The sequence below is a fragment of the Trichosurus vulpecula genome, chromosome 7 (assembly GCF_011100635.1).
Source record: "Trichosurus vulpecula isolate mTriVul1 chromosome 7, mTriVul1.pri, whole genome shotgun sequence".
Lineage (NCBI taxonomy): Eukaryota > Metazoa > Chordata > Mammalia > Diprotodontia > Phalangeridae > Trichosurus > Trichosurus vulpecula.
This window is the reverse complement of record NC_050579.1, coordinates 270450050-270471276: the sequence shown is the minus strand read 5'-3', so window position 1 is coordinate 270471276 and position 21227 is coordinate 270450050. Positions and strand designations below refer to the sequence as shown.

Sequence of the window (21227 nt, the reverse complement as noted above, 5' to 3'; positions counted from 1 at the left end):
TGATTTGCACCCAAAGGAGGACGGTGGACAGAGAGAGATGATATCAGATGTCAAAGGCACCTGTGCGAAATGCTGGGGATACATAATCAATCAATCAACATTTATTAAGCCCCTGATGTGTACCGGGCACGATGCTAAGGACTAATGATGATAATAAATGTTTGCTGACTGACTGAAGGATTCAAAGGGCAGCTGGGGGGCTCAGTGGATAGAGCGCTGGGCCTGGATTCAGGAAGACTCATCTTCCTGAGTTCAAATCTGGCCTCAGACACTTACTGGCTGTGTGACCCTGGGCGAGTCACTTCACCCTGTTTGCCTCGGTTTCCTCATCTGCAAAATGAACTGGAAAAAGAAACGGCGAGCCGCTCCAGTGTGTTTGCCAAAGTGTACAGGCGCTTCTCCATGCGCTCTCTTATCTGACCCTCACATCAACCTTACGAAGCAGCGCTACTATGATCCCTGTTTCACAGGTGAGGGAACTGAGACAGACACAGGTGAAGTGACTTACCCAGTATCACACAGCTCGTGCCTAAGGCAGGATTCAAATTCAGGTCTCCCTGACTCCAGGAACTCTACGCGCCATGCTGCCTAGAATGAGGGGTCCGTTGCTATTCAGTCATTTCCGTCACGCCCAGCTCTTTTTGATGCCCCTTTGGCTTTTTCTTGGCAAAGATACTGGAGTGGTTTGCCATTTTCTTCTCCAGCACATTTTACGGATGAGGAAACTGAGGCAAACAGGGTGAAGTGACTCGCCCAGGGTCACACAGCCAGTCAATGTCTGAGGCCGCATTTGAACTCTGGAAGATGAGTCTTCCTAGCTCCTCACATTGAACCAAACTGAGGCCAGTTTTGAACTCAGGACTTCATGACTCCAGGACCGGCACCGTATCCACTGCCACCTAGCTGCCCAGAATAAGGGAACAAAGTGGAAACAGAAAACACAGAAATATCAAAGCGAAAAGTCCCAGGAAGATCAGAGCTGAAATCCAGCTCTTTCAGCTCAAAGAAAAGACACAGCAGCAACCGCTGACCGTTGGGTTAGTTCAGCCCGTGGCGGGCCAGGACATCAAGCCTGGTCATTCCTCTGAGTTAGGGAAGACTTGTGTCCGAGATAATGGATAGAAAGCACTTTGTGAGTAGTGCAGTGCACACTCATACACACACACACACACACACACACACACACACGTGAACGCACACACACACAGACACATGTGAACGCACACGCACGCACACACCCCGCCCTCCCAGCTGTTTGAGCAGTACAGGGATCGATGGGCCTCCGAGTCAGCTCCTCTTTGCTGCCTCTACGTAACTTTAGTATTTGTGAGATCATCGGTTTAGAGCTATGAGAGAACTTAGAAGCCGTCTAGTCCAATCTCCACATTTGACAGATGAGGGAATTGCAGAGAAGGGAAATGATTTACCCGAGGTCACTCAGGAAATAAAGGATTGAAACCCAGATCCTCTGACTCCAAATCCTGGCTGTTCAGAAACCTTAATGGAAATGCAGCGACAACAGGAAGGAAGGAGGAGGACCCTTCAAACAGGATCGGCTTTTGGATCTATCAGCCAACTAATAAGCATTTTAATGTACAGGAATTATGCAAGGACTGGGAATAAAAAGACAAAAATGAAACAAGATCTGTCTTCGAGGAGCCTAGGTAAGATCAGAGGACATAACACATGCTCACCTAAGTAAATACAAAGCAATTGGTGGAGCATTAACAGCCCGGGAGGGGGGAGGTTGTGGGAGAAGAGAATCAAAAGCCTTGTTTTGCAGGTAGCCATTGAGCTGAGCTTCCATTCAGAGGCCTAGGTGCCTTCTAGATTTGAGGAGCAGCCTGCACAAAAACACAGAAATTGGAGATGGAATGTCCTGCAGGTGGAAAAATAAGTAAATCATTGTGGCTGGAATGTAGCACCCATGAGGGGAATGATACCTACTAAATCTGGAAAGGTCACCTAGAACCAGATTATGATGGACCTTAACTGCCAACTGAAGGAGCTAAAGGGGCAGTTGGTGGTGCCATAGGGCCCAGCATCAGGAAGACTCACTTCCAGAGTTAAAATCTGACCCCAGACACTTCCTAGCTGTGTGACCCTAGGCAAGTCACTTAACTCTGTTTGCCTCCCTTTCCTCAACTGTAAAATGAGCTGGAGAAGGAAATGCAAACCACTTCAGTAGCTCTGCCAAGAATACCCCAGATGGGGTCACGAAGAGTCAGACACAACTGAAAAATGTTTGAACAACAGAAAAAGGAACTTGTACTTTATCCTAAATGCATCAGGAAGGCATTGAAGCTCATTGAGGTAGGGAAGTGTAGCCAGAATGGCCTTTGTTTTCTTTGAATGACTCAGCTTACCTCATTGAGCCTCTGGACACTGTGGCTTGCTCTTCCGGGGCAGGAGGCCCAAGGAGCATTCCAGGGAAGCAGACAACTTCCTGTGTGATGAGTCATGGGGCTGGCTGAGGGGAGGTGTTAACGGCTATGCTAGGGGGAGGGGCCAAGTCAAGAACCAATCGGCCCTGGTCGTTCAGGCGGTGCTTGATGATGTCAAAAACCCTATAAGAGGGGAGAGGACAGCTTGAAGAGCTCTCTCTCTTCCTTTTCCGGTTGGAGCCAGAGGCAGTTACAGAGGCAGTTACGACAGTTACGTCAGTTACAGACACAGTGGAAGCAGGAGCTGCCAGTAGCAGAGCTGACCTACGGGAGGAAGCTGAACAAAGACTTCAGGCCAGTGGATTGGGGGAGCCTGTGCTTTCCCCGGCGTACCTTACACCCCCGCAGAAGCTGGATGGTTAAAAGCAGCTTCCGTTGGAACCAGAGGCAGTTACAGCGACAGTTACGGCAGTTACGTCAGTTACAGCCACAGCCACAGACACAGCTGAAGCAGGAGCTGCCAGTAGCAGAGCTGACCTACGGGAGAAAGCTGAACAAAGACTTCAGGCCAGTGGGTAATCTTATTACCATAGAGGGGGAAACATGATTTTGCTTTACGCAATCATGCTTCTCTGTAGCCTCCTGGTTACTCTTTCAAGGCGTACTTATTGGGCCTGGAAGCTTTTGATCAATATATCAAAATGGGGTTGCTGGTTCATGGGTTGGTTACTGTGGAGCCTAAATAAATGTTTTGATTCTTCTGCCTTCTACTTTGAGAGTTTCTTATATCCGGCGATTCCGAACGTTTCAGACATGTTTATGATCCTCTTTGAGATTATAAACTCTGCCCTCCTAATACATTTGGCGACGAGGATGGGATCGCTAGGTATAAGATCTCTATTTAGAAGCAGAACAATTCCAGAGGAAGAGATGAATATCCCAGGATGGGAGGATCCATTTTATTCCTCCCTAGCAAAAGAATTGGCTAAAAAAGCTGGACCCTGTGAAAACTGGGAACCAAGGCTACGGAGAGGAGATCCTAGGGATTTGGAAAAGTGTTTACGAGAAGTTGGGATTCAGTCAGGGGCATCACTATCTAGGCAAAGCTGGATAGTGTTATCAGCCTACCGGCTAGTATACGAAAGATTGAGATTAAGTGAAAGACATGGGGGCACTCCTACCCCACAGGAAGAAGAGGAATCTCAGATAGCAGGAGACCAAACTGACTCAAATGAGAACTTTTCTATTAATGTGGCTAAGAGCAACAGGAGACTAAAAAAGCCCAGAGTGCATTTCAACCCAGCCCAGAAAGAGCCTGACTGCCTGCTTCGTCCTAGCCATGGTGGCAGAGGAAGTGAGTGGGGAGAGAATGAGACAATGTTAGGGGCTGAGGCACAAAACACTACTGGGGTTCAGGATGTGCCTCACACAGAGCATAGGAGATGGCTAAATGATCAGACAAGGGCTCGACCCATACAAAGGAGGAAGACAGAAACCCGAGGTGAAGATTCAGTTACAAGGGAAATTCAGGAAGATTTCTCACCGCAAGAGGTCACAGATATTTTGAGTAGATTCAGCCAAAGAATAGGAGAACCATTGATATCTTGGATGGTAAGACTCAGTGATCAAGGGGCCAGTGGAATATCAGTAGATGGGACAGACTGCATGAGATTCATAGGTATCAGCCATGATCCTCTAGTTCAACAAGCTTTTAGGGAACATCATCAGCAAGAAGATGGTGATAGCAGGACTACTCTGTTGGCATTAGCCGCTGTGGGATGCAATAAGAGATATGATACTGATTCTATGTGGCCCACTGAGCACAGACCCTGGTATTCACTTAGAGATTGTATCATGAGACTAAAGGAGGAGGTAATGAAGACTGCCATTATGATAGGAACTGCAGACAAATATTACAATGATCCAATGGGACTGCCTCATAGGAATTTAATAATTAGGACAGCTCCCCCTGCTTATAAACAACTAATTTTGAATTTATTACTTGGAGAAGTAGGGAGCCGTCTTACAACAGTGATAAATAAGATTTTACAGTTATATGACTTAGGTGACTGGGGAAGGGATAGATCTCCTCGAGAGAGAAGAGTGAATAACCAGCAAACTTGGCGCCAAAGGAGAGTAACAAGGAAAGAAATGTTTACTGCTTTATTGAGAGCAGGGGTAGGTTTTGAAATGATAGATGGAATTCCAACCAATGAATTATATAGAATGTACAGAGATAAAGGCCTTGATAACAGGAGAGATAGGGAAATAAGAACTGCTCCTGCAAATACTACAGATGTTGAACCTTCAAACCCAAGTGAATCATATGAAAGGGAATACTAGGGAACAGGCCGAGCCCCAGTCCAAATTAAGGAAATACACAGGCTGGATTGCAGACCTCACATTAACTTGACCATATATTGGAAAAATGGGTCAAGTACGGTAACTGAGGCATTAATAGATACTGGGGCCGAGGCCACCCTTATTTATGGAAATCCAGACAAGTTCAGCCATGGAACTCCTATTACCATTACAGGACTAGGAGGGACTGAAATATCAGCCAGACAAGTTAAATTGATGATGAAAATTGGACAGTTGCCCAAGAAAGAATATAGTGTGGTTATTGTGCCTATTCCTGAATACATCATTGGAATAGACATTTTGAAGGGTATGACCTTAAATTTACCTGAAGGGAAATACCAATTTGCTGTGAGGAAAATAGGCATTAATGCAGTCTTAGTGGGGAAAATCAAGATGGATCCAATCACTTTGCCCGAACCTTCTGAAGTAATTACTTTGAGGCAATATCGTGTGCCAGGTGGGCAAGATGAAATTGCCAACACTATAAGAGAATGTGTTGAGGCAGGAGTGTTAGTCCCTACAACTACTCAATGGAACAACCCTGTCTGGCCAGTCCGAAAATCAGATGGAACATGGAGGATGACAGTAGATTATAGACAGCTGAACAAAGTGACTCCTCCCTTGTATGCTGCTGTCCCAGACACGGTTACTTTAATAGAGAGAATACAAAAACATGAAGGGACTTGGTATGCAGTTATTGATTTGGCCAATGCCTTCTTTACAATCCCAATAGACCCCAAGCAATGGAATCAGTTTGCTTTTACTTGGCAAGGCCGACAGTATACATTTACACGCCTGCCGCAAGGATATATTCATAGCCCAACTATTTGCCACAGGATTGTAGCTGAACATTTGGATGAATTAAAGTTACCTGGTGTACAACTTACACATTACATAGATGACATCATGATACAGGGAAAGAATATAAAGGAGGTGGAGGAGAGTTTAGTATTATTAATTGACCATATGAAAAGCAAAGGATGGGAAATCAACCCCGCAAAGGTTCAAGGGCCAGCTCAAACTGTAAAATTCTTGGGGATACAGTGGAATAGAGGACTGCGAGAAATTCTCCCACAAGCTCGACAAAAAATCCAGGATTTTCCCACCCCTACCAATAAGAAAGAGGCCCAAAAGTTCATAGGGCTGTTTGGTTATTGGAGACACCACATCCCACATTTGGGACAGATTTTAAAACCCTTGTATAAAGTCACCAGAAAGAAATATGAATTTGACTGGGGACTTGAACAAAGTAGAGCTTTTGAGGAAGCAAAGGCTGCTATTCAATTAGCTCTAGACTTATGGCCTATGCAAAATGGGCCAGTGGAGTTACAAGTGACTGTACAAGATGACTATGCAAATTGGAGTCTGTGGCAAAAACAACAAAGCCGAAGTGTACCTTTAGGCTTTTGGTCAAGGAAACTGCCCTCATCTGGAGTGCAATATACACCTTTTGAGAAGCAGCTGTTAGCTGCATATTGGGCTTTAGTAGAAACTGAGCAACTAACTCTGGGTCATGAAGTGGTATTAAGGCCTGGAATTCCAATTATGACTTGGGTAATGAGTACCCCAGCTTCTCACAGAATTGGACATGCACAAGAGGCAAGCATAATCAAATGGAAGTGGTATATTCAGAATAGGTCCAGAGCAGGCAAAAATGGAGTTTCTGCTCTACATGAATCTGTGGCGAACATTGATACTGAGAGCAATGAAAAGCCCCTTGAATCTAAGCAACAGATGGTACCATCCTTAGTGAAATGGAATAATGGATATGACGGACTAAATGAAGAACAGAAGAAACATGCTTGGTTTACTGATGGGACAGCAAAATATTTAGGACAGAAGAGACATTGGAAAGCAGTAGCCTATAACCCCTGTACGAGGAGAACTCTGGAAAGTTCTGGGATAGGTGGAAGTAGCCAATATGCTGAACTGATGGCAGTGCATCAGGCCATCAGAGCAGAGAAAGGAGGACAGTGTCATATATTTACTGACTCGTGGGCGGTAGCTAATGGATTAGCTACGTGGATGCCTATATGGAGGAATCAGAATTGGGAGATTCATGGCAAACAAGTTTGGGGTAAAGAGTTATGGGAAAATATATGGGACATGTCTTTGGTTACAGATCTGTCAGTTTTTCATGTTGATGCTCATGCAACCCTGACCACACCAGAACGTGAGTACAATGCATATGCGGATCGACTAGCAAAGATTGCTACTGAATGTATTGTCCCTACTCCGACTCCAACTGATGACCCAGCCTTAGCAAGATGGGTCCACCAGACTGCTGGCCATTTAGGGGTCCAGGCCACCCATCGATGGGCACAGGATCGAGGTATCAGTATTTCTCATGCGTTGTTAAAACAAATAACAGAGGAGTGTTGTATATGCCAATTAGAAAAAGAACGAACTCTTCCTAGGATAGTTACTGGAGAAATAGCAAGGGGAAAAGTTCCAGCCCAAATTTGGCAGATAGATTATATTGGCCCACTACCCCAGGATAAAGGATGTAAATATGTATGTACGTGTGTTGACACCTATTCCGGTGTACTAGTGGCTTGTCCTTATAAAGACGCAACTCAGAAAAACACCTGTAAAACTCTAGATATTGTAAGTTTATATTATGGAACCCCAATGCAGATTCAAAGTGACAATGGGTCACATTTCAAGGGCAAAGAAGTGAAAAGATATTGTGTGTTGAATAATATAGAATGGATATATCATATTCCATATTACCCACAAGCATCTGGGCTAATTGAAAGAATGAATGGATTGTTGAAAGAACAGCTGAGAAAATTAAGCTCAAATAATTCATATCGACATTGGAAGGATAATTTGTCTATTGCCTTACGTAATTTGAATAATAGGCCCTTAGGGGGGAGTACACCTCTAGCCAGAATGATGACCCCAAATCTGCAGATCAGAGAACAGCAAACATGTGAGATCCAAAACATTGAATTTTGGACTGTGAGGGAAGATGTCCCACTACCAAGTCCAGGAACACCTGGTTCAGCAGGATATGATTTACATTGTATAGAGAATTTTAGGTTAAATAGGAAAGAGATAAGAAAAACCCCTACTGGAGTATGTATGAGAATCCCCAAGAATCATCTTGGACGGATATTACCTAAACCAGGATTAGCGGCTCAAGGAATACATGTATTGGCTGGAGTGATAGATTCTAATTATCAAAAAGAAATTGTTGTGACACTCCAGAATATGGGTAAAAAACCTGTACAATTTTGTAGAAATGATAGGATGGTTCAAGTCATTATTATCCCCTGTGAAAAAATACCCTTTGTGAAAACTGACCCTCCTCCCAAAATAACTACTAGAGGGGCAAAAGGGTCTTGCTCCATTGATAGAATAAAGTCAGGAGCTAAGGTATGGGTAAAACGGAAGCCAGATGATATTCCAAAGGCTGCAGAAGTTATAGCCCATGGGAAGGACAACACTGTAACAGTTGTCTATTCAGGGGAAAATAATTACCAAATCGTACCCCTGAACCATATATTTTACCGTGAATAGGTTATAATAATAGATTCACAGACTATTCTTTTTGTCCTTTGTTTTGGCTAACCTTGTTGCTAGTTTTGTTTCCTTCAGGCTTAAGCACCCTGCACTTTCCGGTGACTGCCTAAGCATGTAGCATTCTTGGAATTCCTGCCAGCTTGTTAAAGAAATGACCTCTGGAATGGGACTTTTTGGGGGCAGGGCCATCTCTACATCCAATTTCAGCATGAAGAAGCTATGGAAAATGAGACCTTCACCCCTCACCCCAAGATTTTGAGCCCCAATCGTTCAAGGGGGGTGGAAATGATGATAGTGTTCTGTTTACTTATTTTGTGTTATCCTTGCTGTGTTGTTTTATTGTTATGATATTATTGATCCTATGTAATGGATACAAGGATTTAGGGGTGGACATTTGAATTATTAATAATTATTTTGGGGATGATTGATTGAAGAGATTATCTTGCTGGGACCTAGGGGTGGATCACATTTGAATCGTAAACCAATATTTAGGAATGTCACCAAATGATATGTTTTGCTTTATAATGAATGATATATTTTAGTTTCCTTTGTAATTGGATCACAATGTATGTTCTAGGATACATGGCTGATTAGATTATGTATCCTATAACAAGGGGTGGAGTGTAGCCAGAATGGCCTTTGTTTTCTTTGAATGACTCAGCTTACCTCATTGAGCCTCTGGACACTGTGGCTTGCTCTTCCGGGGCAGGAGGCCCAAGGAGCATTCCAGGGAAGCAGACAACTTCCTGTGTGATGAGTCATGGGGCTGGCTGAGGGGAGGTGTTAACGGCTATGCTAGGGGGAGGGGCCAAGTCAAGAACCAATCGGCCCTGGTCGTTCAGGCGGTGCTTGATGATGTCAAAAACCCTATAAGAGGGGAGAGGACAGCTTGAAGAGCTCTCTCTCTTCCTTTTCCGGTTGGAGCCAGAGGCAGTTACAGAGGCAGTTACGACAGTTACGTCAGTTACAGACACAGTGGAAGCAGGAGCTGCCAGTAGCAGAGCTGACCTACGGGAGGAAGCTGAACAAAGACTTCAGGCCAGTGGATTGGGGGAGCCTGTGCTTTCCCCGGCGTACCTTACACCCCCGCAGAAGCTGGATGGTTAAAAGCAGCTTCCGTTGGAACCAGAGGCAGTTACAGCGACAGTTACGGCAGTTACGTCAGTTACAGCCACAGCCACAGACACAGCTGAAGCAGGAGCTGCCAGTAGCAGAGCTGACCTACGGGAGAAAGCTGAACAAAGACTTCAGGCCAGTGGGTAATCTTATTACCATAGAGGGGGAAACATGATTTTGCTTTACGCAATCATGCTTCTCTGTAGCCTCCTGGTTACTCTTTCAAGGCGTACTTATTGGGCCTGGAAGCTTTTGATCAATATATCAAAATGGGGTTGCTGGTTCATGGGTTGGTTACTGTGGAGCCTAAATAAATGTTTTGATTCTTCTGCCTTCTACTTTGAGAGTTTCTTATATCCGGCGATTCCGAACGTTTCAGACATGTTTATGATCCTCTTTGAGATTATAAACTCTGCCCTCCTAATACAGGAAGCGACATGGCCAGAGCTTCACTTTAAGAACACACTTTGTTAAAGTGAGCAGAACCAGGAGAATTGTACACAGTAACAGAAATATTGTAATGATAATCGACTATGAAAGACTGCTCTTGTCAATACGGTGATCTCTGACAACGGCAAAGAACTCATGAGGAAAAATGCCGTTTCCAGAGAGGAAACTGATAAACTCTGACTGCAGATGAAAACGTTTTCAAATTTTGCTTTATTTTTCTTGATTTTTTGCAACATTAATGTGGAAATGTTTTGCATGATTTCATATGTGTAATAGTATCATATTTCTTGCCTTCTCGATGGATAAAGAAGAAAGTAGAAGGAGGGAGAGAATTTAAAACTGAAAATAATTTTTTTAATAAAAAATATATCATTTTGGCATCTGTGTGGAAGATAGATTGGTGGGAGGGCAGGGGGGGAGAAGCATGAGGCAGAGAGATCGATTAGGAGTCTATTGCAACAGTCTAGGTGAGAGATGACAAGGGCCCATACTAAAATGGTGGCCCTGTAAGAGAGACAGGAAAGAGCTGTGGAGGTAGAACTTATGGGACCAGGCAAACGATTAGAAGTATAGGGCAAAGGTCTGCACAGTGGATAGAGCACCTGGAGTCAGGAGGACCTGAGTTCAAATACAGCCTCTTATTAGCTATTTGACTCTGGGCAAATCACTTAACTTTGATTGGAGAGAGAGACAGAGTGACAGAGAGAGACAGAGAGACAGAGACAGAGTGACAGAGAGAGACAGAGAGAGATGGAGAGAGAGACAGAGAGAAAGGGATGGAGAGAGAGAGAGAGCGAGAGAGAGAGAGAGAGAGAGAGAGAGGAGAGAGAGACAGAGAAAGAGAGAGAGATGGAGAGAGACAGAGAGAGAGACAGAGAAAGAGAGAGATAGAGAGAGAGATGGAGAGAGACAGAGAGAGACAGAGACAGAGAGAGAGAGATGGAGAGAGATAGAGAGAGAGATGGAGAGAGATGGAGAGAGAGATGGAGAGAGAGACAGAGAGAGAGATGGAGAGAGAGATGGAGAGAGAGACAGACAGACAGAGAGACAGAGAGACAGAGAGGGAGAGAGAGGGAGAGGTGTAGAATGTGAAGAATCAAGGATGACTCTGAGGTTGGGAACCTGGATGGCTAGAAGGATGGGGGTACTATCGATTTGATTAGACAATACAGACCAATAGACTAATAGACTGAGTGATGCCACTCAGAAAAGTGGCCAGCTTCCTCAGAGTTGGTGCTGAGTGATGTACTCCAGTCCTAACTGCTAATTAAAAGCAAATACTGGTCACAACGCCCCTATAACGCCACACTGTCAATCTTAAGATGGGTGAAGGCATTCTGGGAGTAGCTGATAGTCCCTTTAGTCTTGTGTTCTATGTGCGCATATGTGGGTGGATGGTTTGCGGGCGTGAGTGGCTTTTATGTCAGTCTTAGACCTCTCAAGGTTCCTCCAAGCTATGCAAATAATAACGCACATTTCTCTAGCATCTTATTGTCGCAAATCAGCCTTGCACAGATCATCTCCTTTGATAGTCACAATGACCCTGTGAGCCACAGAGTACCTGCACTATTATGTACATCTTACCGATGAAGCAACTGGGGCTTAGCAAGGTTATATGACTTGTCAAGGTTACCTGGAAATTGTCACAACTTGGATTTAAATCCAGAAATTTCAACCACAAGTCCAGCACCGTTCCCACTCTGAAGGGTCTTCCTACACGCATCCCCAGCCCTTTTGTGTTCCTTCTAAACTAGAAGTTTCTATATTTAGTTCACATTTGGCACTAATGGCCTCATCTCCAGCACTCCACCCCCAAGTTCAGTGTTTGCAGCTGGCCCAGCATCTCACGTAGGCAGAGATTCCCTCTGCCCTTAACTCAAGGTTTTCCAGTGAAACTTCATTTTTCTCACTTTTTGACCTAGGAAGAGCTCATGAGGGAAAGCTCCAGGATACAAGACTTCCATGGTGTTTCCTGCATGGACATGTGGGTGGAAGGGTTAGGGATCAGAAGACAGTAGCCAGGTGGCAAGAAGGCAGAAAGAACTATGGCTGAGCCACATGAGAGCAATGGGTGATTGCAGAGAAGATGAGGTATTAGCACTGTGTAGTCCTCACCAATCAGACTAAAGAAAAAGGAAACTCAGGAGGAAAAGAAGAACAGACCCTAAGCTCCAATCACTCATGCTATGAGTTTGAACTCTTTGACTTTTTCCTGCTGTGTTAAAGGAAGCAGAAGGGTGAAAGAGGAATTCGAGTGTACACTCCTATAAGGATAGGAGTTCTACCTGGATGGTGCCCTGGACAGGGGCTGGGACTGGAGTGAAGACTCAGTTCCAATCCAGCCTCAGACATTTCGTAGCTGTGTTACCCTGGGCAAGTCACTTCACCTCCATTTGCCTTAGTTTCTTCCCCCATAGAATGGGGATTATAATAGTATCTACCTCCCAGAGCTGCTGTGAGAATCACATGAGATAATCATATTGGTAAATTGCTCAGCACAGGGCCCAGCACATTGTAGGTGCTGTAGGTGCTTAATGAATTCTTGTTCCCTCCTCCTCAACCCTTTCCCCCTGTGTATGGGCTGAAAAAAAACTACTACCTGGCAAAAATCATTGTTACCCAGCATCCTGTTCTGATGTATTTTTACCTTTGCTTTTGAATTCATGTGTCTTTTTATAGTCTGACATACAAGTGTATTGTTCAGGGCTCTGGCTATGACTTGGGAAAGATGATAACCCAAAACAACGTGCTCAAGCATTGAGCCGTCTGAATCACCTTGGGAGAGGAGGGACCAACAGTCCACAGAAAACCAATAAATTACTGACTCTGATAGAAGGGTACCATATCTATGACATATGTGTTAGATAGATAGATATATAATATAAGATATGAATACTGTAAATAGGATAAAGCCCTGGGAACCTTGCTGATTTATATGTGTATATGTGACAATGTATATTGCATATATTATATGATATATATTTTATGTATTACATAATACTATACACACACACACACACACACACAATAAAAGGAGAAATTTGGAACAGAGGATTGAGGTGGAAAGGTAATACCTCTAATCAAATTCGAATAGAAAAGAGGGCACTGTGAACTTAGAAAACCACATAATAACATTAACTATGTTCAGTTATATTTTAATTTATTTTGTTAAATATTTCCCAATTACATTTCAGTTTGGCTGGGCCCACTTGTAGTTTGTAAGCAATGATATCACTGCTGGTCCCATATCTGACATGTCCTTCCTGATCCCCTTCATTTTAGCAAAAGATCCAAAGAAGCTGAAGTTTGGGGGAAACTGAGACCCACATAACTCTGGTGTGGTTCCTCTGGCAAAGCTCTCCATGAAGAGGGGCTTGGAGTTGCAAGGTATCCTTAAAGAATTTAAGTAGCACTTCCAAAGAGTTTCTAATCCTATGTCTGATAGAGGCTTGGAACAAGAATCTTACCCCTGCTGAGTAGAAGATGCAAAGACAGATTAAATGCCTGCTCACATCACTTGGCTACTTGACTATTCTGTGCTCCAAAATAGCTTGGCCCATGGAGGGATGGATTCTCTGGAGGGAAGAATTTGACCACAGTTACAGCTCTGGTAGAGGGGAGAAAAACAGTTGCAGGTTTTCTCCTAATCTGATATTGGGTGTGTGAAGAGCATACCTCACCGAAGAGATGAAGCTTAAGCCTCTGGGCTCCTTGATAATAGAGAGATGGTAGGGTTCACTTCTTCTCTTATGGAGAAGGGGCAGCATCTCATTTGAGGATTCAACCTGAAGCCAGAAGCTGGATGCAGAGAAAAGCTTGACAACTACAGGCCTAGTTGAGCAATGCCTAGCAAGGAACAAGAGGCTGGTGCCTAGTTGGGACCAGAGACCAGCATGATACTGCCTGGAAGAAACACCACACCTGCAACAGATCATGTCACAAGATACCAAAAGGGAACAGGACCAGTAGGAGTACCCTCATCATATCACCAGGAATCTTGGGTGTCATGTGTTGTCTCTCCACATGGCCACGTGTTCTCTATGTGCATTCCCCTCTAACTATGAGTCCTGGACACGTGTTCCCTGCAGCATACCTCTTCTGGTGTGTTCCTTGGCCACGACTCCTACGCGTGTGCCCCTCTGTTTGTTCCCTAGGAATAAACACTCTTGCTACTGATTATGCTTGTGTTTGTGAGTCTGGATTCATGAGGGAAATATTTCATCACTACTTCTCTTACTATGCTGTTTCTTTGTCTTAAACTATTTGTTTCCTCTAGATAACTAGTAACTGTAAATACATCAGCGGTGTGGTGGCTTGAGCTAAGATGTTGGGTGGATGAACACCCACAGAGTACCTTGAACCTGAAGTAGACAATCTCAAGTGAGAAGATTAAAATCTATTTAGTTGGGCCATAGACAGACTTATTAGTACCCGTGTATAGTTAAAAATGATCAGCGAATCTTCGGAATGGTAGATGGACATACTCGTCCTTCTTCCTGGATCCTATCTTAAATCGACAGCTGATTTTTCTGATATTCTCCAACATATATATGTATTCTATTCTGCAATTAGTTTATATAGTCTATTTGTCTGTCACACAAGTTTCCAGCCAAGTTTAGGACATTTTGCATAAGACTATCCAAATTGGCAGAGAGAGAATGCTGGTGGGACATCAAGTGCCTGCATGAGCGACAGATTTGGTGTGAAAGATTTGGAAAGGAGAAACATTCTTCATTCTTTCTTAGAATGAGATTCCCCTCAACATGCTGAAGCAAGCTCTAAACATGGGTTTACTCATTATTCACTATTTAGGATAGTCTTTTGTATAACCAATGTTTGGCAGGAAGGGGCCAAGCTGGTAGATGGAAGATGGAAGAAATCTTCCGCGCCCTGCTTTAAGGAACAATGTTTAGAAAAGCAGATTTTTTTTCTTTTAAACCAAGAGAGCTGACAGTCTCTAAATTCAAATGGTGGAAGACATAGATAAATATTTCTGGAATCTCACCTATTCAAGGACGATGATTCTTGCCTTGGGGGGAGTGGGAAAAGGGGCAATATGGCTGCCAGCTCTCTTCTCCTCTCAGAGAGGGGTACCAGACTAGACTTAAATCTATTTCTCCACCTCAATATTGCTGGTCCAGGGGTACAATTTTGGTTGACAAAAAAAAAAAAAAGACCATCATGTGAAAAAAAGGCTAGAAAAATAAATTAGTGAAAAAAGTATTCTTCAATCTGCACTGAGAGTTCATTAGTTTTTCTCTCACATCTAGATAGCATTTTTTCATTATAAGCCCTTTGAAATTGCCTTAGATGACTGTATTGATTAGAGTAGCTAAGTCTTTTACAATTAATTATCGTTACGCTGTTGCTGTCACTGTGAGGAATGTTCTCCTGGTTGTGCTCACTTCACTTTGCATCAGTACATATAAGTCTTCTCAGGCTTTTCTGCGATAATTCCCCTCATTTCTTATCTGACACTGTTGTTCAAAGACTGCGCCATGCTCTCATATTCATCCTCCTTTACTTGCCCTTGCACCCATATTCCGTACACAGCTCTTAAAAATCTGCTTCAGTTGGGGAGTTGCATATCCACATTGGTCTCTTCGGATAGCTCCTGTTTACATAATTCTTGTTGGATGATCAACTGTAAAAGACTTTTTTTTTCCTTTTTTGTTCAACATGGCTAAAATAGAACTCTGTTTCATATGATTTCACGTGTACAATTGTTATCACATTGCTTGCCTTCTCAGTGGGTGGGACAGGGGCTTGAAGGAGGGAGAGAATTTGGAATTCAAAAAAATTTAATGAATGTTAAAATAAAGTAATTATAAAAAAAGAAAAAGTGGGCTTAGTTTTTTTTTAAGCTATATTGGGGAAAAGAAGATGATCTAAAAAAGGACAAGGACTAATGCTTGGAGTAGATGAGACAATGTCTGACAACAAATAGAAGAAAGAGTTATTTAATATTGCATCTGCAGGTTGGAGGTCCTCATGAAATGTAGACCGTGTAGGTATGTGGTACCAGGAATCTTCTAACACCAGACAAGGGAAGGTGTTAGTCACGCTGACGTACACACAGGTCTGAATGTTTCACCGCTCAGTTTACTGGCTCATTGTCTTGCTAAACCTCTTTCAGGGTTCAAAAAGGCAAGCTAGAATAAGATCTAAGGAACTTTCTCTCTGTCTCTCTGTCTGTATCTGTACCTCTCTGAGTGTCTCTCTGTCTCTCCCTTCTGGCTCAGGCCCCCACCCCAGTGCTCCCAGAAAAATCTGGTTTCCTTTGGGTTACCTTCCATACTTTAAATTTCAAGCCATGTACACATAAGCAAATGAAAGTCATGGCTGTGTATTTTTATAGTGGCTCCAAAGAACACAGAAATCCAAATCAGCATTCAAAGGAATATGGCTTTGTAATTTAGGCTACAATGGCTAAAGGGACAAATTATTTATATGTGTGTGTGTGTGTGTGTGTGTGTGCGTGTGTATTATAGCAATACACATATACACACACACATGCACACCTCCTCCCATTGGTCAGAAGGGAAACAGGAAGTAAGATGGTTGCAGAGGCAAAGGCTTCCTCACACTGGATTCCGGGCATCTCACCAACCAGGTATACAATGCTTCCACCTGCCCTGTTTTCCATTCCTCTGGTTAGTTCCAGTCAATCTGCATCTGGATCCACTCCCAGCTTTCTCCCTATTGCCATCTCTTTGTCGCTGTCAGGTGAGCAATGGCTGAAGGCTCTGTCCCTACTCATCTTGCTTGGTCTGTCAGCATGCAGTCCCAAATCAGTGCTTTATCCTCCTCCTCCCTTTGGACGAGTGGCTTTTCCATGGAAGTCTCTTTCAAGGTGGTGCAGTGAATAGAGCATCGGCCTTGGAATCAGGAATAGTCATCAGATTCTTACTAGCTGTGTGACCCTGGGTAAGTCATTTCACCCTGCTTACCCGTTTCCTCATCTGTAAAATGAACTGAAAAAGGAAATGGCAAACCACTCCAGTATCTTTGCTAAGAAAACCCCAAATGGGGTCACAAAGAGTTGGACAGGACTGAAACGACTCTTTCAAGACCCCAGGAAACCAGAAAGATCTGCAGCTTTCTGCTACAATGTACTGCCTTTGGTTCTCACGTATTTCAAGGACACCATCCTTGAAGTCAGGATTACACTTGTTTTCTTTGCCAAGGAGAATGACCTTAGCATTGGAAAGGACAGAACTAAGATGTCTAGTGGGGATATGATACCAAGATAAGCAAGGAAATGATAAGGGCATGCCTACTTACTTTTGATGAATTCAAGTCACCTGGCCCAGATGAACTCCACTTGGTACTAGAAGAACTGGCAGATGTGACTGCGGAGCCACTGCAGAAAGATCATGGAAAATGGAAGAGGGACTACAGGATTGAAGAAAGATGATTTTGTTGCCCCAAAGGGAAGCATCAGAGTCTGTAAGCTATAGTGAGCTAGACTTTGCTTCCTGAGTGAAGTTGAGATTGTCTCATTAAAGCAATAATAAATACCTAGAAAAGGAAAGATGACAAAGAGCCAGTAGGGCTTTACGGAACGCGGCTTATGCCTGACTAAGCTTATTTCTTTTCTTGACAGGGAACCTGTAGATCAAGAGAATGCCGTAGACATAGTTTGTCTAGATTTTGTCAAAATGTTTGATAAGTTATCACAGATTACTTTTGTAGGAAAAGATGGAGAGATGACCCTGGGCATTCTCCAAGCCTCAGTTTCTCTCTTGTGAAAGGAGGAGATTGGGCTAGCTATCTTCTAAGGTCACCTCTAGCTCAAAATTGAGATCCTACATGGACTTAGATGCTAATATAATTTGATGGATTTGGAACTTATTGGCTGGTTGAGATAAAAGGATGATTGTTAATGATTCAGCATCATGTTGGCAGGGATTTCTGCTCATTCCTAAACTGTTGAACATTTTTATCAATGACTTGGATAAAGGCATTGAGGGAGGGCATGCTTATAAAATTTGCAGATGATACAAAGTTGAGAGGGACAGACATACAGGATAGGAAAATCATTGTTAACTAGAAGTTTTGTGTGTGTGTGTGTGTGCGCGCGCGTGCACGCGCTTCCTGAAAAAGATATAGTTTTAATAGACCGCAAGCTCAATTATGAGTGGATAGTATTATAGGGTAGTCAAAAAAAAACTAATTCAGTCTTGGGCTGGAGGGTCATAGCTGCTAATGATATGAGATGATAATCCTCTTTGACTTCAGCCCTAGTCAGACAAAATCTAGGGTATTGTATTCAATTCTGGGAGCCACTCTTGAGAAGGACACTGATAAATTGTAGGCAGGTAGGTGGTACGGTAGATAGAATACAGGAGTCAGGAAGTCTTGAGTTCTAATGTGACTTTGATACTGGCTAGCTGTGTGACCCTAGGCAAGTCACTAACCCCTGTGCCTCATCTGTAAAATCATTGTAAGAGCACCTACATTACAGGGTCGTCGTGAAGATTAATAAGTTAACATATGTAAAGTGTTCTTCATGACACTGAGAGATCCATTTCTGCAGATACAAGACCCCTGGCTCCCCTCCCTGCCAGATCCGACCTCCTCACTGAGGAGATCTACCACCACAGATTCTGAACGTCCTGGTGGCTCCAACCTCTGATTTAGCTCCCTCCCCAGATCTGCCTGAATGCCGAAAAGATGTAGCCTCAGGAGCCTGCCGCCCTGCTGCCACATGAAGGAATTGAATCTGCTGAAACAGGAGGCAAAGCAGCTCTAGAACCAGATTCCAGAAAGCAAGCAAGGATTCAACCCTTACTGAGATTACAAGTGGCCTAGACCCTGTTGGAAGAATTCAGATGAAAACACAATGGGCCTCTGGGTCCTGGGGTACAGACTCGAGGCTGCTAAGACATCTGCTCCGCCTACAATCTCATAACCCAACATGGCAAAGTCAGGGTCAGCAGAGAGCTTCTAGGCCACACTGGGTATCCATCTTGATGCTGATTCCTAGATGATCACCAGATCGTCATCAGTTGTGAAGACACAGTCTGTGCCTTATGTGATACAGAAACAGGATGGCAGACAGTGGGCTTTGCTGGCACAGTGGGGACTTGATGTTCCTGTCCTGGGCTCTGGCTGTCCAGAGCTTCATTTCTGGTGCCTCTGATATTTATTCTAAATTATGAGATGTTTGGGACTCCATATGCCAGCAAAACTTCCCAGGCCATGACTAACATCAACATTGTGGCTACCTTTCCAAACAGCTATGCCTTCACCAGGCACTCTATTGCTACTACATGCCACCTCTTTGGCCTTCAGCCAGACCAAGAACTATTCATGTACTCTCATGACAATTCCATCTATGGTATCATCTTTTGCCTTCTCCCAAAGTGGCCAGTTGCTGCTGGCTGGCCATGATGACTTCAACTGCAATTTTTGGGATGCCATGAAAGGTGACCGAGCAGGTGTCCTCAATGGTCATGACAGTGGTATTTACTGTCTTGGGGTGACGATGGGATGGCCATAACCACTGGTTCCTGGGACTCCTTCAAGATCTAGAATACCTTCCATACCTTTAATTTTTCAGGCCAAGGAGTAGAGGCATGTGCCCTATACTACAGGCCAGAAGCTGGCCAGGAAGCGTTTGGTGGTACACATGTGGGCCTGGGACTGGGCTTCCTCTTCCTTGGGGTTCAATTCTTCCCCTAAAGATGGAGATGGGATTGGGAGGAACCTCTCTAATCTCTTCCCTGGTCATGAGCTTCTCCCTGTTAGAGGGCCACAGTCAGGGCCAGAAATGGAAAGCTCTAGGATGTGGCTTTTAAAAACTGATTTAATTTTAATTTTTTTTTCCATAAAGGAACCAATTCCAATTCTGTTTAAAAAAAAAGGAGGGAGAGGCTTTGCAAACCTTAAAGTGCTATATAAATGCTAGCTATAGAATGTCCAGAGAAGGGAAACTAGGGTGGTGAGGAATCTTGAATGCAAATCACATTAGAATCAGTTGAAGGAATTGGGAATGTTTAACCTGAAGGAGGGCTCAGGGGCAACATAATAGCTTTCTTCAGGTATCTGAAGGCTTGTCATGTGGAAAAGAGATTAAATTTATTCTGTAGGTAATAGAGGACAGAATCAGGAATAATGAGTAGAAGTTGCAAAGGGGCAAATTTAGGCTTGATGGCAGGAAAAACTTCCTAATAATTAAAGCTGTCCAAAAATAGAGTGGGTTGCTTTAGAAGATAGTAGATTTTCATTGGTTGTCTTCCAGAAGAGGCTACATGACCACTTGTCACATATTTTAATAGTAAGGATTCCTTTTTGGGTACGGGTTGGACAAGTTGGTAACTAAAGTCCCTTGCAATTCTAAAATTCTATAATTCTGTCCTGCTTTCTCCTGAAGACAACCATGTGTTCGTACCTCTTGGTCTTTGTTCATGCTGTGCTTTTAAACCTGGAATGCCCCACCTCTTCTTTTTCCCTTTACAAATTCCCATCTATCCTTTAAAACCCAACTTAAATGCTGCCTCCAACGTGAAGCCTTCCCTGATCCCCCTAAGCTAATGACTTTCCATCTCGTACCTCAAATAGCTCTTCTCTGATGCACTTCGATGTTGTGTATTGTTGTTATGTTTGTGTGCTTCATACCATTACTGCTAGCTTCCTGAAATAATTTATCATCTAAACTTTCTATCTCGTGGTGCCTTGTACATAGTAGGCTTCTAAGAAACGAATTAAATTGGCATCTAAATTGAATTCAACTTTTAGTAGTAGTTTTTTGTAATTTTAGATTTTTCTTGATGCCCTTTGTTTTTACATCACCTTTATTTGAGAATATACCCCTAGATCCTGCCGTGCCGACCAACCCATCTTTTATAATGAAGAATAAAGGTGAGAAAGAAAGGCGGTTCAGCAGAACTACGCAAGACATCATCCAAGTCTGATAGCACATGAAGTGTTCCCTATCTCTACAAAGAAGGGGAGGAAGTACAGCTTCTCATCTTTCCTTCAGGCTAAGCTTGGTCATCATAATCACAAGGGGCTTATAGAATTTATATAGTTACTTTGGGGTTTTTGGCCTTTCCACTTAATTGGTTGCACTCATTTGATATGCATTACTGTGGTTCTGCTTACTTCACTCTGCAGCAGATCATTTAAGTCTTCCCATACTTCTCAGAATTCGACATATTTATTGTTTCTGAAGACACATTGATACTGACCATGTCCTCCCCATTCCTGGAGGAATTTACCCTTTCATGCCTGAATCCCCTACCCCGTGGTCCTACTATAATGATTGATGTTTAGGCCTGGACTTCAGTCCCGCTTCATTTCACTCGTAAGACATTTCCTCTCCATCCAGCATGCTCTCAAGTGCAGATCTTCTGTTCCCCTCCGCCTTTCGGTTCTGAAAAC

At 43.5% G+C, this 21227-nt stretch overlaps 1 pseudogene; it reads left to right on the top strand.

Annotated features, from left to right (window-relative positions):
• Positions 1-337: 337 nt before the first annotated feature.
• Positions 338-19376, top strand: LOC118858024 (annotated as a pseudogene).
• Positions 19377-21227: the final 1851 nt, after the last annotated feature.